Source organism: Petromyzon marinus, chromosome 3 (genome assembly GCF_048934315.1).
Source record: "Petromyzon marinus isolate PM22_M1 ecotype Great Lakes invasive population chromosome 3, UKy_Petmar_22M1.pri1.0, whole genome shotgun sequence".
Classification (NCBI taxonomy): domain Eukaryota; kingdom Metazoa; phylum Chordata; class Hyperoartia; order Petromyzontiformes; family Petromyzontidae; genus Petromyzon; species Petromyzon marinus.
Genome location: NC_133669.1, coordinates 7127155 through 7141238, shown reverse-complemented (window position 1 = coordinate 7141238; position 14084 = coordinate 7127155). Strand labels below are relative to the sequence as shown.

Here is a 14084-nt window from a genome sequence, read left to right as displayed (position 1 = left end):
AACAATAAAATAATAATATAAAACAATAAAATTATCACGACGTTTCGACTGCAACACAAGCAATCATCATCAGGTGTGAAAACCACAGCAAGAAAATTTGAAAAAAAGAGAGGCTTGTTTATTTGTGGTAAGTTATATAATTAAACATTGCTGAAACATTTCGCCAGAGTGATGTCATTTGTTGTTGCAAAACTTTCAGCCAGTAACCTCCCACTGCTGGGGCAAAGACCTCGTCCGTTTTCTTCCTTTTATTCACTCCTCCCATTTCATGTTCTCCGAAGTTTGTGATTGTCATCTTTTCCCCACAACAGCAACAACAACAGCCGACGTTCGCCACTAAGTGGCGGTGACGTCACCCACCACGGCGATTGTGCCAGGCAAGGTGCACTTTGAGGCCACGTGAAGTGTCAGAGAGGCTCGCTGGCAAGGAGATCACGGGACAGACCCGGGTGCCATAGGTTGACTGACTGAGATAACGCACCAGCTGTGCCCCCTACTTGATTATTAAAATCTGTTTAGAGTATTTGGTTGCTATAAATTTGCACATGATAAGCCACTTCGTTGAGCTATCATCTGTGGCCAAGTCGCTTCCGCAAAAGAGATATATATCTCAGTTGGCCTTACTTGGTAAAATAAAAAAAAAGTTAAATCTAGTTTCACTTACTGAGTTATTATCCGTCCGGCGCTCCGCTCGTTGTTGTGAGCGTCGTTCCTCTGCCCTCTTCGCTGTTCTTGCCCAGCAGCGTCCTTCACGAGCCTTATTACCACCGCCGCGTACACAGGCAGGCGGCCGTGTTCTCAGGGGCTCATCCGTGTTCTCAGGGGCTCATCCGTGTTCTGCTTTTCGTTCTTGACTCAAAAGCAGAACAACGGAGCAAACGCCTCTCGATACAATATGAGCACGACGATGACGGAAATGTATTTCAACGAATCAATCGTACTTTAGTTTGATGGTGAATACAACATCGTGCAATACAACGATCGTAGCGTGGTGATGATAAGATATCTTTCAATTTTAATATTAATTATAACTATAAAGCGCCTTTCCACAAGGTACCCAAGGCGCTCTAACACCGCAAATCGTGAATAAGCCGTTGGCCAAGGGGAGGAAAGACGAAGAGCACAGTCGAAGGTACTTTAGAAAACCAAAGAGCGAAAGTGAAAACTTGCGCCTTGAGGCGGAATCTCTAACAACACAACACTGGACATGTGGCTCAGCCATAGATTGAGTGACTCGCAATCCGAAGGTTACAAGTTCAAATTACGGGGGGGGCGGGGAGGGGTGACTCAACCCATCATCTCTCTAGGGTTGATTAAACGAGTATCCCCATTTGAGGGGTAAATCGAGTGGCTGTCTTTGTGGATAGACTCACCCCTGCCATATGAATGTGGAATGTATGCCACTGTATCAGGGCTGTAGACACAATATGTGCAGGACATCACTTTGAATTGTTTTACGTCACAAAAAACGGCAACTTTTGTTTCCCAATGCCCCCTCCTCGTGATTGCTCATGACCGACGTCTGGGCTTCTCTGTGCATGCCTGGGTCTCCGGGCCAAATGACTGCCTCGGATGTTACTCTGGAAGATGAGCATTATTCTCGGGGCTAAATATTCATGCCCAAGGTTCAAGGGATCAGACGATGGTAGCCTAAATAAACTTACGATTGATTTAGCATCAAGATGTGAACATTTCACTTCAATTTCAATGTGCACGTCCTGTAAACGCACGTTTTGCATTAATGAAGATTAGAAAATAATCCGCCTAATTTTTTTTGTTTCTCGAAATAAACCCCACCGAATCTGTGTACTGATAATTAAAATATCCGCGTAAACAACGAACCTGTAAGGCACATAAGATGAGAGCCCACAACCCCCACGCATGGACTGGGATCGCCGCAATCCTACCATGCATGCCAAAGTTCTTGACTGGATAATTACACCACGAGCACTTTAAAGCAGCGAAATAGCACGGCTCATTCAATCACGACACAGTGCGGGCCCCTGGCTGTCTTCAAGGCCTGACCAAGTGTGCACCGTTTGCATCACGCTCCCATAAACACCGCAAACTTAAGGCTCACAGCCAAACTCTTTCGCCCAGAGCGCGAAGACTCCCGTCAGACTGGTTAGCAATAACCGAGCCGTGAGTAACAACGCGCTCTGAAATTCAATTTCCCATCCGCTGGCCGTGCCCATTAGTCAATGTCATTACAGGCAGCCCCATTCAAAAGTGTAACCTCAGAACCAAGGCCCCCGCGACCGAGCCACGGTCACTTAATACCACGCGATCAGTGAAAAGCAGGCATAATTAAATCTGAAAGGTGCCCACGGCGCCCTGCAGCCTTGCCCAAACTCCCCATCTTTCCGTGCAAGCCCCGGCTCTGTCAGTTAATTAAATCATTTTGCAGCTCAACTTTATTGTTCCCAAGGCGCAGCCCGGGGGGTGCTGGGGGCGGGTGGTGTCTTGTTCAGACGTGTTCCCCCTAGGTGATGGAAAATATGGTAAGGCAGTACGGTACTCATCGCCATCATTCCATCCCTTTCCAAGACGTCTGGTCAGCGTGGGGAAGAGTAGGCCAAACACCCGGCTAGAAGCGCCTTTCCACCAGCAGTGGCGTGATAAAGGACTTGCAGGGCTGCACCTCTATCTGGTTTCTATCGTTAGTTAATGAAGTCACTGAGAGTGGATCACGCAATAACGTGATGCAGTTATGGGAACAGGGCCTCTTTGTCGGCAAAGCGGTGAATTTGAAACCTGTTCAGGGGTCGAATCAGTACATCAGCCTTATTGGGTCGACGAAGAAGTGGCTAACACTTTGCGAGAAGTTAACAGACGCGTAACGATGCTTCGACTGATTGATATTGATTGTTCAAACTCGTTATACATTGCATGTAAGCGATTTTTTTTTAATACATTTCAAATATACGGTCGAAATTAAACTTAATCTTCATAGTTGAAATGCAAGATGTGACTTTAGTCACGTGTGCATTGGCAGACTGAACCAATTAATATTGTTACCTTACTGAAACACACTGGGTTGTAGACTGATTACCACCGAGCATTCCCAACTCCTAATTGCAATTACATAAAACAAGTGTAACTCTTGTCAATAGATTACTGGATGGTCGTTCGAATACCACACATAGGTTGAGAGGGTTATCCATACTTCACCAAGCAAGTTCTTGCTCTGATATCACCAACAATGCTCGCCGTGACCGGAAATCGAACTCGGGGGTGACCGGGTTTATATGCGTGGCGGTTAATCGAATGTATAGCCACTCCGTCGTACTCGCGTTACACCTTATTTCATCATAAACTTGCTATTGATCTCATGGTAATTTGATGATTAAACTCGCACGCGTAGGTTTCTACCGATGCCATCAGCGACTGTATGGATTGCTAATTTTGCGGGTCAGCGATGTCATCCGATGGTCAGAGGAAGCGACAATGCAGATACACATTTCGACTTGTAATGGGAACACAACACGGGGGTCATCAAAATAACTTTTATAAACCCGCCAAGCTCAAAGCACTGGAATGGCATTACCTCATTTCATTGCACGTGTATTTATTATTTAGGGGGTTAAACGATCTCAGGTTTAGAGATTTTGACATTGCGTTAACTTTAGCGCCCTCTGGCGCCCGCGTCACCTGCACAACTTTTATTAATGATATCAAAAGGGGAATGTTTGGCTTTCAAACTTCCATTCGGTTACTCAAGAGCACAAGGCAAAAGTATTGTGTACATATATTTCCCCTTGCTTTATGCAGGTTAAGTTTGTGCAATTTCACGTGCACGCGGCAAACCTATTTTTATACTCTTTGGTTCTATTCGGTAAAGTCACGTAGGTAAAAAATAAAACAACAAAAATCACGTTTCGGCCACAACACAAGCGGCTTTCATCAGGTGAAGGGATCAGGCTGTCTCGAGGACAGCGCTGGAGTGGAACACAGCCACGCTCAGACAGCGACCTTTAAGCTGTGTGCGAGGAAACAAGGTGCCTTGACAAAGGAATTAGCATAAAAATTAGCATTTGATTGGCCGACTAAGCATAGAGGTGGTGTACGTGCGGGTGAACATGCCGGTTGGCGCGGTGGGGGGGAGGGGGAGTTTACTTATTGATGGTGTGAAAAGGGGAATTTAAGAGCTGCTAAAGTTTGGGGTACCACTACTTGAAAAATATACTGTACCATCGAAAATTAGTTTAATGTTTGGTTCGATTTAGAACATCTTTCCAATGGTTGCTTAATTTGAAACCATCTTCTCGGTTGAAATTGTATCTGTGCTTGTAGATCTGAATTGCCTCGTGAACAAATCTCTGATAAAAACCCGTGGGTTTGCAAAGAACCTTGGTATCGGAGAAAATTATATCGTGATCACCCACAGCGTTGTAACAATGATCAGCTACGGCAGAAGAATTCGTTTTGCCGTGTTTCAAATCTGATTTGTGCTCGCGAATTCGGTCAGAGACATGTCGCTTTGTCTCCCCGATATAGCAATGACCGCAGGTACAACTCAATTTGTAAACCCCGGGGTACTGTAAGTCAGGAATGACATCCTTCACGGATGGGATCAGATCACGAATTTTGTGTACTGTATTGAACCGGACCTGGATCTTGTGTTTGTTTAGAATTTTGGAAATCATTTTAGTAACGCCTGCTATATATGGTAGTGTGATGATTTTGACCGGAGTATCAAGTGGTTGTTTCTGTATGGAGGGAGAAACAGCTTGGCGGATGGTACGGTCAGAGTATCCATTCCTTTTGAGGGCCAGGTGTACATGTTTTAATTCACTGGTCAGGTGGTGTTGGTCCGAAATGCAATGAGCCCTATGGTATAAAGTTTTGATAAGAGAATTCTTCTGGGCTGGGTGGTGGTGGGAATCAGGCTTCAAGTAGGAATCCACGTGGGTGGGTTTCCTGTAGACAGAATGCCCCAATGAGCCATCAGGTCTCCTCTCAAACAGAACATCCAAGAATGGTAGCTTGCAATCTTTCTCCACCTCCATGGTGAATTTGATGGCGGGATGTCTGGAATTGATCGGGGTCTAATCCATGTTGGACCAAATTTTCAATTATTTCACTGGTATCAGGCACTGGGACCTTGGTGAACAAAGAGACCACATCGAAGCTGACAAGGATATCGTCAGGGGACAGTACGTCTTTTACCATAGAGACCAATTGGGCTGAGTTAAGTACTGCTGAGGCGGTCTTGCCAGTGAAAGGCAGCAAGGCATGACAGAAAACGGGCCAGTCTATAGGTAGGGGAGTTGATCGTGGATACGATGGATCGTAGTGGGGTGCCTTCTTTATGAATCTTGGGAAGACCATAGAATCTAGGGGGTCTTGCAGCAGGTTGTAGGGAGGGACGTTTAGTTGGGTCGATTAGGGAGGTCGAACTTGTGATGATCTTGTTGGTTTTTATCACTGTGGCTGATCACGATATAATTTTCTCCGATACCAAGGTTCTTTGCAAACCCACGGGTTGTTATCAGATTTGTTCACGAGGCAATTCAGATCTACAAGCACAGACAATTTCAACCGAGATGGTTTCAAATTAAGCAACCATTGGAAAGATGTTCTAAATCGAACCAAACATTAAACTAATTTTCAATGGTACAGTATATTTTTCAAGCAGTGGTACCCCAAACTTTCGCAGCTCTTAAATTCGCTTTTTACACCATCAATAGGGGAACTCCCCCTCCCCCCCACCACACCAACCGGCATGTGCACCCACATGTACACCTCTATGCTAAGTCGGCCAATCAAATGCTAATTTCTATGCTAATTCCTTTGTCAAGGCACCTTGTTTCCTCGCACGCAGCTTAAAGGTCGCCGTCTGAGCGTGGTTGTGTTCCACTCCAGCGCTGTCCTCGAGACAGCCTGATCCCTTCACCTGATGAAGGCCGCTTGTGTGGCCGAAACGTCGTGATTTTTGTTTTATTTTTTACCTACGTGACTTTACCGAATAGAACCAAAGAGCATGGATCCTTGCAGTCACGAAAGCTTTAAATCTAGAAACCTATTTTTAGCCAAAAATCGCTATATGCAGTCGGACGTGGGACATCTAACCTAAATTGTGTTTGAACAGTGGCCAAATGAGTCAACTCGAATGTAGCTTCCCATAAACTATAACCGTTGGCACGTGGCTGAACCCGTTGGACCTTACGGAAGAGAACCCCAAAGGTTTACGTACTGGGTTGGTAGGATGCAAGGAAGCTTGGAAAACGCTTTAAATACATTCCCAACGGGCCACATCCAAGGGTTGCAAAGGTACCTTATGCAACTATCCCGTGGATAGTCTTAAACTGTTAAGGGCAAGTGCTGTCAGCAAGCACCTATGAAGGCCAAAACGGCACACGAAGTGGGCAAGTGGCCCAGCACCACACCTGACCACCTTTGTCTTCCTAGTGACGTCTACACACACCAGGTACTCATTCGAGGCCGAGTCTACCCAGGGTAGGTCCAGAAACGGTTCAAGTAATCCTCACCTGGTGTTGGCCGTGAGCGGGAATCAAACTCCGGTCGCCGGGTTCGTAGCACAGCACGTTAACTGTTACACGATCGCTCTAAATTTTGATTTAAAGCTTTTGTGACTACAGGGATTCATATTCTTGGTTCTTTCAGTAGTCACGTAGAAGGGAAATAAAATAATAAAAATATAAAACAATTAAAGTCTCACGTTTCGACTGCAACACAAGCAATCTTCAGGTGATTGATCAGGTTGATTGATTGCTTGTGTTGCAGTCGAAACGAGAGAATTTAATTGTTTTATATTTTTATTATTTGATCGTTTCCCTTCTACGCGACTTTACCGAAAGAACTAAGGATACTCTCTACACAACCATCAAGCAGAGCAACGCAGCCTTTTTGCTTATACCCTGAAAATATTCTACTTGCCACAACAAAGCTTAAAATATGGACGTTAAAAGTGTTTTACGTTTAACTGCATGGAAAAAAGTGGCTTGCATCATACTGTTTAGGGCTGGCCCTGGGGGTCAAAGGAACGTGGAATTCACATGCCCAGATTGGAATCACCATCGGCGAAGAACACCACGGGTAACCTTTGAAGCATGTTTTCATTCTTTCAATTGCATTTGTAATACCAAATTACATTAACCTTCACTGCAAAACACCCAACCCCACTGATCATTATAATTGGTCAACATGGATAGGTTACAAAATGGTTCGTGAGCAGTTATGTACAATTAAACAAACGATTTGAAAAAGTGTCCCAATGCAGTTTACACGACATTTTTCAGAAATTACAGGTTTGCAGAAAAAAGCAATGCTGTACCACTCAAATGCTCAAAACATAAAATATTTATTTAAAAATGTTTAAACACAAAACACGTTTGTAAACCAAAGAACAATAACAGCGCTCTTGTTGATTAATTGCTAGACATTGTAACAATACATTCGTGTATTATTCCAAGTGCTCCCATCTCGTATGCGTGCAGCGCCACGTCACCACCAGCACCTACAGATGGGACATTTCGTGAATATTGGAAAAACCATCAGCAACCAGAGACCACACAAGCATGGAACAGAGGGTACCCAACTGCAATAAACATGAATTGCATGGCCTTGTCTTTCAGCTTCTCTCCTCGGGGTGAAAATGAGTTTCAAACTGCCAATGCTCCATTCACCACTGAACTTGTAGTTGTCATAATTCCAAAAGTCCGATATTCCTTTTGGTAAGAATTATCCCTTAACGCTAAAAACAATAATTCAAGCAATTTAACTAACAGTTAAGATTTCAGTATCATTTTGGTGAGCCAAGTAACGTGGGAAGAAATGTTTCACATTCATACGCAATGAGAGGCTGTGCTATAGGCATCTCGGGATTGGTCAAAGAATCTGTCTCCTGCATGGTTTGTCTCCACTGTCAGAGCCCAGGGGCTGGGGGAGTCGTAGGAATATACAGGAGGGTCGCCCGCACCACTCCCTCGCGAGCGGGAGAGCGGGGGCGACGTTTCTCTGTGCCGACGTGGAACGGGACCAGACGCCACGGAGCCGCGACGACTCGGCGCTCCCATAACGCCACTCGGGGAGAGCCGGTGGGAGCAACCCGCCGGATCCCCTCGGCACGCACCAATCAACAACGCCGATTCCCTTCACTGCCGATCTGGCACGGAACAATTTGGATTCTACCGCTGTTGATTTCTAGACACCAGTCCGCATGCTTGGTGGGAATCCTCATCCACTTGTGGATGTGCGGTGTCTCGCTGCACACCAAGGCTTCCAAACTCCCTTCTCCTTTCAATCTATATTTAGAATCGTGTGTAATCAGATTCTTCAATTACCCACGCTGACGAGCATGGGTGAAGTATGGTCAAATAACCCCGACTACCCCCGAATGGCATGGGCGAGGTCTTCAGCCAGAAATTTAATTATAAAAAGGCTGTAAATCCAATCATCAGCATCAATTCCAAGATGCCACTCACCTGATACACGAACGGCAATGCCAGCTCTGTTGCCACCTTGTGGCCTTACAGCTCTTAGAGATTTTGTTTCACTCGCGGTGCATCAAACCAAATGACTGCATTTCCTGCACTGGGACAAATTCAAGTGTGGTCGTGCCCTTACAGAATAGTACTTGCTCACAATGCAACCAAAACTGCCCGGTAAAAAAGACCGTCAAAATAACACATCCAACTATATAACGACCCCTGATCAAGCCTTGCCCCCTTGGCTGTAACCATGCTTGAGGGCCTTTGAAAAAACCTCAGAAACCCAGGCTACGTATGTATGCTCACCAATCAGTGCCTCCTATCGTCGTTCTCAGCAGATGGCCCAGGGTGAACATCCGTGGACAGCAAGTCGAGGCCAGGTGTGCTGATGCGGAAAAACAAAAACTCAAAATTAACACACAAAACCAAGTTAAATTCGGCAGCTGCATTTGCAAATTCAAAAACGAAAGTTCAACGTAAATTCCTCACTCCACTGTTGGAACAAGGGCCTCCCCGCTAGAGGGAGCTCAAGAAAATACCAGAGGCGATCTTGGACTACTCTTCCATACTTGCGAGCAATAGTATCAGAATGTTAACATTAATTCCAAGTCAGGTTTACAATTTCTATTCTGCAACATACTTTAAAATAATCCAGTGTCTCATTCACCACTGACTGAACGCATTGTCATTTTCCCTACGGAATGCAAGGCTGCGCTGTAGTACTGCATCTCGGGATTGGTTAGAATGTCTCCTGCATGGTTTGTCTCCACTGTCAGAGCCCAGGGGCTGGGGGAGTCGTAGGAATATACAGGAGGGTCGCCCGCACCACTCCCTCGCGAGCGGGGGAGCGGGGGCGACGTTTCTCTGTGCCGACGTGGAACGGGACCAGACGCCACGGAGCCGCGACGACTCGGCGCTCCCATAACGCCACTCGGGGAGAGCCGGCGGGAGCAACCCGCCGGATCCCCTCGGCACGCACCATCAACGCGACCGGCTGCACAGCCCTAATACTGAACTGCCAACTAGGCATGAGCAATTTGTATTTTACCGCTGTTGATTTCTAGACACGGTCTGCATGCTTGGTGGGAATATTCATTCGCATTATGTGTGCGGTGTCTGTGCACACCAAGGCTTTGAAACTCCCTTCTCCTTTGTCTATATTCGTAATCTTGTGTAATCAGATTATTCACCAACTTACACTGACCAGCATGGGTGAAGTATGGTCCAATAACCCACATGGCATGGGGGAGGCCTTCAATCCAGAAATGCAATTACACAAAAGGCTGTATTATAACCCAATAATCCGATTCAATTCCAAGATGCCTCTCACCTGCAACACAAATGACAATGCCAGCTCAGCTTTGTCTTGCCCTTTCAGAATAGGTACTGCTCATAATGCAACCCAATACCACCTGGTAAAAATACTGTCAAAATACCACATCCATAAACCACAATATAACGAGCGCTGATCAAGCCTTGCCCCCTGGCTGTAATCATGTTCGAGGGCCCTTGAAAAAACCCAGAAACCCAGGCTACATATTCTCACCCGTCAATGCCTCGCCTGCCATGGTTCTCAGCAGATGCCCAGGGTGAACATCCATGGACAGCAAGTCAAGACAGCTCAGGTGTGCTGATGCAGAAAAACAAAATAAAAATGAACACAAAGCCAAGTTTTAAATTCAACAGTTGCATTTGCAAATTAAGGACCGAAATGTCAAATTCTGTCACGCAAAGAACTTTCAAATGGGTAATCGTTTCCTCACTCTACTACTGTTGGAACAAGGGCCACCACAGAGGGAGCTCAAGAGTAGGCCATCAAGGCAATCTTGGACTACTCTTCCATTCGAGTCAGATAAAGTATCAGAATTTGTCAATATGAATTCCAAGTCAGGTTTACAATTTCCACTCTGCAACATACTTAAATATAATCCAGTCTCATTCAACCACTGACTGGATCGCATACAAATTTTCCCTACCGAATTCGAGGCTGCGCTGTAGTACTGCATCTCAGGATTGGTTAGAATTTGTCTCCTGCATGGTTTGTCTCCACTGTCAGAGCCCAGGGGCTGGGGGAGTCGTAGGAATATACAGGAGGGTCGCCCGCACCACTCCCTCGCGAGCAGGCGGGGGAGCGGGGGCGACGTTTCTCTGTGCCGACGTGGAACGGGACCAGACGCCACGGAGCCGCGACGACTCGGCGCTCCCATAACGCCACTCGGGGAGAGCCGCCGGGAGCAACCCGCCGGATCCCCTCGGCACGCACCAATCAACAACGCGACCGGCTGCACCGCGCTAATACTGAACCATCGGACCAGGCACGAGCAATTTGGATTCTATTGCAATCTATTTCCCGACCCGCGCAGTCTGCATGCGTGACACCACATTGCACGTGGTTGACTCACTGCACAGCAAAGGTTTAGTCTATTTACAATCTGGTAAAAATAATTGGTGATTTAGCCACTGGTACCAACTGATCTAACAGACAAAAAAAAAGTGTTCCTGCAGCATTTACCAATGACTCAAAGTTGGAAATTCAAAAGCTGATGCCAACTGATATTCTCTGCCTACCGCACTAAATTTCTACTCCTGTATTTGAATGACCACACAAGACCAAACGATAAATCAATACTCAAGTTTCAGTCACTAAATGTAGCCACACATCCAGCCAGTGTCTGCCACAATGTACCAATCCGAGACAGCAATGTACCACCAGATTCCGTTTTTGAATCATACCTCGTGTTCTTTTCACCCTTGGTCGTCACAAACTGCTATAGATGCCATGTGGTGTTGATCACGGCGACCTGACCCACACGAATCCTTGATAAAACGTCCTATGGAGCAAGCCATCTGGAAAGAAGAATCACCAGTTGAGCTAGACATTCTCAAGTCTGCATCACATCGAATATATGCTCAATTGCACACAAGTATAATTACATGTTATACCAGTTTTCCCATTCCAATTAGTCGTAATGTTCAGCATCGGCACACTTCACTACCTTTCCAAAATTACAATAGGTCGCAAGTTGGCAAGCAATATTTATGCTAGTTTTCTTTCGATCCGTCTCATCTACCAGCAAATTAACAAACACGTTGGTATTAAAAATTTGAGAGAAATAAGTGAATACGCAGTAACTTAGCAGAGAAATGTAGCTTTACAATGGCATTCGAGAGAATTAATCATGCAAGTAAAAAAACTAGAACTTCCTCCACTGGAAACCTTTCGACCAGCAGTGGCATGATTGCAGTCCAGCGCCTTTACCTTAAGCTAGATCGATAAAAACATGTTTGTGTAAATATTTTATCGTGTCTCACCCGCCTAAAGCCTTCGATCAAAATTAATGTGAAAAAATATTGCGACTTTAACTAATTCGACATCTGTATTGTGCATAATCGTTACCACCGGGACAATGGTTAATTGAAGACGCATTCAAAAATCAACCACCCTTGTGCTGCCAATACACTTTCTAAGCCAGTCCCGTTTCACCGCAGACTTAACATTTTAATTTCATTTTCCCATAAGCAAATCAGAGGCTGCGCCATCTCCCGGGGGTTAGTTCGAGAATCTGTCTCCTGCATGGTTTGTCTCCACTGTCAGAGCCCAGGGGCTGGGGGAGTCGTAGGAATATACAGGAGGGTCGCCCGCACCACTCCCTCGCGAGCAGGCGGGGGAGCGGGGGCGACGTTTCTCTGTGCCGACGTGGAACGGGACCAGACGCCACGGAGCCGCGAGGACTCGGCGCTCCCATAACGCCACTCGGGGAGAGCCGACGGGAGCAACCCGCCGGATCCCCTCGGCACGCACCAATTCCCTTCACTGACGACCTGGCATGGGACAATTTGGATTCTACCGCTGTTGACTTCTCGACACCACCGGTCCTGCACGCTTGGTGAGACCCCTCATCCGCTTTGTGGATGTGCGGTGTCTCGCTGCACACACCGAGGGTTCGAAACGCCCGTTTCCTTTAAATCTTTATTTGGAACGTGGTGTAATCAGATTCTTCACCAACCTGCACTGACCAGCAATAAAACTGCTGTCCCAAGATGCGATATTAGTGCTGGGTACAGCTAATTCTTTAAATTGTAATAACCCCGACTAGTGCACTTGCCACACGTGTTGCGGAATAAATGTACAGTAGATGGCCACAGACCACGTGCAGCCACTGCAGCGCGCTTTTTCACAGATGGGTAACCGCTAGGGGTCGGTGTTTGTAATAGTCCAAGGGCTTGCTTTGAACTTGTTGAAGTGTAATGGGTTTGGTTAAAATGCACTGTTAAGAGCAAAGCTAAACGATTAACCGATGTTGATTTTTTATATCGACGCTTAGGCCAACGCCTTAATTTCCAATCCAATGGTCACATGGCAAACGTTAATCTGCGTAATCACAAATCGCGCTACCGACCGCGATTCGTCATCTCGTCCACTCCAGCTCGCTTAATTACATTACAGTTCACGTTTCACTCGGTATCACGCTTGAGGCCTACAACTCCGTTCAGGATACACATGCGTGTGTTGCGGCCGCCGTATTGGTTCTGAGGAATCTACGCCCACACCTCAGCCACGCTACGCAGTACGGGGTATGACGGAGGGCCCCCAGGATCGTTTCGTACCACTCGCCACCCACACGGTAAGAGCCGCGGTTGCGCAGCGAACTCGGTTCGCCGGGTTCAACGCGCGTCTAACCACCACCTGCACTTAAGCACCACATATAGTAAACCCGTTAAGACCGCGCGTATCCAAGCGACCTTTCAAAAGCCTCCACCGATACGCGGCGTTACCGAGTACCGCATGTTCACGATATTATTATCACAACCACCTTGCAAAACTGCGCGCGGTCTAATCGTAATACCTTGCGCCACGTGCGGTACAGTGCGGCCACGTGCGTGTGCAGCCCCGCACCAGCCTGCCTGCGACAGATGGCCCCGCGAAGCTTCGGGAAAGAGGGCGGATCACATGCGGGCGCGGCCTTTTATACAGCGGCGCCGGGGTGGGGGCGTGGTCTTGCCGAATGGGGGAAGGGAGGCGGGGTTTACACCAGATGTGGGCGAGCCCAGCGAAAGCGCGCGCTCCTATTGGTGGAATGCGGGGGGGGTGGAGAGTGGATTGGGTCTTGCCGCATGTGGGCGGGGTCAGCGAGAGTGCGTGCTTCTATTGGTGAGGATGCGGGGGGGGGGCTTGCCACGTATGGGCGGGGGCGGGGCTGGCGCCGGATGTGGGTGGGACCACCGCGAATGTGAGCGCCGTCTTCTCGTGTACAGGCGGGGCTATCATCGGATGTGGGCGGGGTCAATCACTGCCCCCCCCCCCTTCATAAAAATAATCACGCGATCATCATGGGATCTTCTTTGCCAGTACCAAAATATAATAATAGGTTTTCCCCCTTTTTTCTGGTAACAAAACAGGTGTTAAGATACTCTTTGGTTCTTTCGGTAAAGTCACGTAGGTAGAAAAAATAATAATAGGTCACGACGTTTCGATCGCAACGCAAGCAATCATCATCTCGGGTGCGAGCATCTACATCATGGGATCTGCTTTGGCAGTACCAAAATATGATAATAGGTTTTCCCCCTTTCTTTTTGGCAACAAAACCCCGAGCTCTCATTACTCTGATAGTGGCATTGTCTTTGTGCTGT

At 47.0% G+C, this 14084-nt stretch overlaps 1 long non-coding RNA gene and 4 other non-coding genes across 5 annotated transcripts; all 5 read right to left on the bottom strand.

The window, feature by feature from the left end:
- Positions 1-7305: 7305 nt before the first annotated feature.
- On the bottom strand, positions 7306-13416 carry LOC116952806 (uncharacterized). The gene is made up of 5 exons (XR_004404510.2): positions 13301-13416; positions 11187-11300; positions 10000-10083; positions 8760-8838; positions 7306-7480 (listed from the first exon to the last, which is right to left on the bottom strand). It is a non-coding gene; the product is annotated as an uncharacterized LOC116952806 (long non-coding RNA).
- LOC116958679 (small nucleolar RNA SNORA73 family) lies at positions 7859-8091 on the bottom strand. The gene has a single exon (XR_004405445.1). It is a non-coding gene; the product is annotated as a small nucleolar RNA SNORA73 family (small nucleolar RNA).
- LOC116958686 (small nucleolar RNA SNORA73 family) lies at positions 9196-9428 on the bottom strand. Its single transcript, XR_004405448.1, has one exon. It is a non-coding gene; the product is annotated as a small nucleolar RNA SNORA73 family (small nucleolar RNA).
- LOC116958701 (small nucleolar RNA SNORA73 family) lies at positions 10476-10712 on the bottom strand. The gene has a single exon (XR_004405454.1). It is a non-coding gene; the product is annotated as a small nucleolar RNA SNORA73 family (small nucleolar RNA).
- LOC116958694 (small nucleolar RNA SNORA73 family) lies at positions 12015-12251 on the bottom strand. Its single transcript, XR_004405450.1, has one exon. It is a non-coding gene; the product is annotated as a small nucleolar RNA SNORA73 family (small nucleolar RNA).
- Positions 13417-14084: the final 668 nt, after the last annotated feature.